The sequence below is a fragment of the Littorina saxatilis genome, linkage group LG7 (assembly GCF_037325665.1).
Source record: "Littorina saxatilis isolate snail1 linkage group LG7, US_GU_Lsax_2.0, whole genome shotgun sequence".
NCBI lineage: Eukaryota > Metazoa > Mollusca > Gastropoda > Littorinimorpha > Littorinidae > Littorina > Littorina saxatilis.
The window spans coordinates 20,927,864-20,930,414 of record NC_090251.1 but is presented as its reverse complement, the minus strand read 5'-3'; positions in this window follow the sequence as shown (position 1 = coordinate 20,930,414).

Genomic DNA, 2,551 nt, shown 5'->3' with positions numbered 1-2,551 from the left:
CTGTTTGTGTGCATGTGTCCATTCATAAATGACAAAAGTATTGATAGGAACAGTGTGCACAGTTCTGAAGAGCTTCACAGCCACAGAGATGTATATGTCGTGCCGATTTCACGTAATTGCCGATTCCGCGTAATCGGCAACATTTTTGCCCATTTCGCGTAATCGGCAAAACGCTGCCCAATATGCGAAATCGGCAGCGTTTTGCCGAAATCGCGTAAAGGCCTTTAAAACTTGCCTATTTCGCGAATTCGGCAGCCGATTACGCGGAATCGGCAGCCAATTATGCGTAGCTGGGCAAGTTGCCCATTCCGCAAAATCGGCAATAGTGAGTTTAGTGTGTATGTTTGTGTGTGTGTGTGTGCGCGCGTGTGTGTGGTCGATATCTCTCTCTCTCTCTCTCTCACGCTAACAGTGTCGATGACAGTATAACAGAAAAGAAGACGAGCCACACACAGGGTGGACGGTTTGTGAGCATATCCTCAGGAAATACTTGTTTTCATGTGCCCGTATTGTCAATCAAACAAGCCTTAGTGATTCAAACTCACAAACAATACCAACTTTAAACTTTTAGTTTAAGCTTTCATTTTGCTGATAGGAGAGGAACAGTCAGCATGGACGGCAAGCATCATGCACGTTTTGATGAAAAAATGAAAAAAGAAAAGTTTTCCAAGTAGGTACACATTGCCCAACGCAGACGACTACCGGTACATGGTGAATGTCTTGTCCGGCGATGGAGATTGAAAGAACAGAAACGTTTACTACAGCACAATCCGATTGTCCCCAGGCAGATCCCAGATCTCAAGAACAGAATGACAATACATCTGATGACCCCACAGTTGCTGAACACTTGAAGAAGAAAAGGGCGTGCTGAGCGGAGGCTGTCTTCAAGCAATGTCAAACAACCCTCTCTAAACGTCGGGGACTGTGTCCTACTTTCAGTGTCGGAGTTTGACAGGGGTCGACTCCATGCCAGAAATATCCCTGGAGTAGTGTCGGAAATCACAGAACACGGGGCGTATAGGATCGCTACAAAGCACGGCGTCGTCAATACTGCTTATTCAAGAAACCAGTAACAGAAGGCAGATTGTCAAATCCTACAGCTTGAAGATACAAACCTGGTCGTTTCTTCTTTTAGAAAGATTGCTACTATGCATTCCGCCCATGGTGATCAAGGGTATTCAAAATGCGCCTGTCAGACATCCTGCAACTCCAAGAGATGCGCTTGTAGAAAAAGCGGCACTCGCTGCCACAGTCACGTCACCCGAAAAACAGCAAATGTAAAAACAAATAAAAGTTACTACCAAACTGCTTGTCAGCCAAACTATAACCTGTGTTTGTGGTACTGAAAGATGAAAATAGCAGCTTAAAGGCACAGTAAGCCTCCCGTAAACCATCACAGATACTGTCAGGCTTTTACACACAGTACAAACACCCTTCCATTTGAACGCTCACCGAACGGGAACATCTTAGGTGCCCTACGTAAAGAGCGAGCAATTTTAAAAGAATTAATTTTGCGGATTGTCTCCTCACACAATCCGACCATGGTGCGTTTTGGCGCTAAACCTAACTTTTAAAATCTAAATAATAAATTGACAGCTTCTTTACAAACATTCTTAAATCATAAAAGAATTCTTTTTTCATCAAGACAAGATCAGTACAATTCGAAGTTTTGAAAGTTTGAAAAAAGAAAAGTCCGGAAGCATGGTCACGCAAGGTCGTGGTTCTCGTAGCAGACGACGGTTTATGCCAGTTTCTCTGAACAGTCAAAAGCCATCGCTAGAGTTCTTGTGAACCACAGCCGTTTGTTTCGTGCATAGTCAGAGGTACATAATAACATGCTATTGCAGATAAGCTCACAGCGAATTACAAAGTGACGACTACATTGTGAAAAAGGGAAACTGGATCACACGGGTTCACGATGGCTCAGGGGTAAGATAAACCACGCAAAAATAAATTCTTTGAAAATTGCTCGCTCTTTACGGAGGGCACCTTAGGATGTTCTCAAGCGGTGAGTGTTTAAATGAAAGGGTGTTTGTACTGTGTGTAAAAGCCCGACAGTATCTGTGATGGTTTACGGGAGGCTTACTGAGCTCAGGAGCGTTCTTTTTCACAATTTTGCGTAATTCGTTATGTTCATCTATTTGTTCATCTTTTCCTATTATTGTGCTATTCTCTTTTTTCGAAAATTAAATGTTTGCCTCGTTTGCATTACTAGTATACTGTGTGTGTGTGCGCACGTGCGTACGTGCTAAAAAGTATATCACATGGTCAGTATCGACAACACACACACACACCCACACACACACATATACACTCTTCAAAAAAAGTTAAGGATCGGTTGAAAAAACGGATCTAATTATAAAATATTGCCAAAAAATTAAACATTGACATAATAATTAAAAGATTAATGTGTTTGAATTAACAAATGAACAATGAGTCTTGACCTAGAATTTTGTTTGGCAGGCAGAGTGGACTGGGTGGCCGAGTGGTAACGCACTTGCGCTCGGAAGCGAGAGGTTGCGAGTTCGACCCTGGGTCAGGGCGTTAGCAA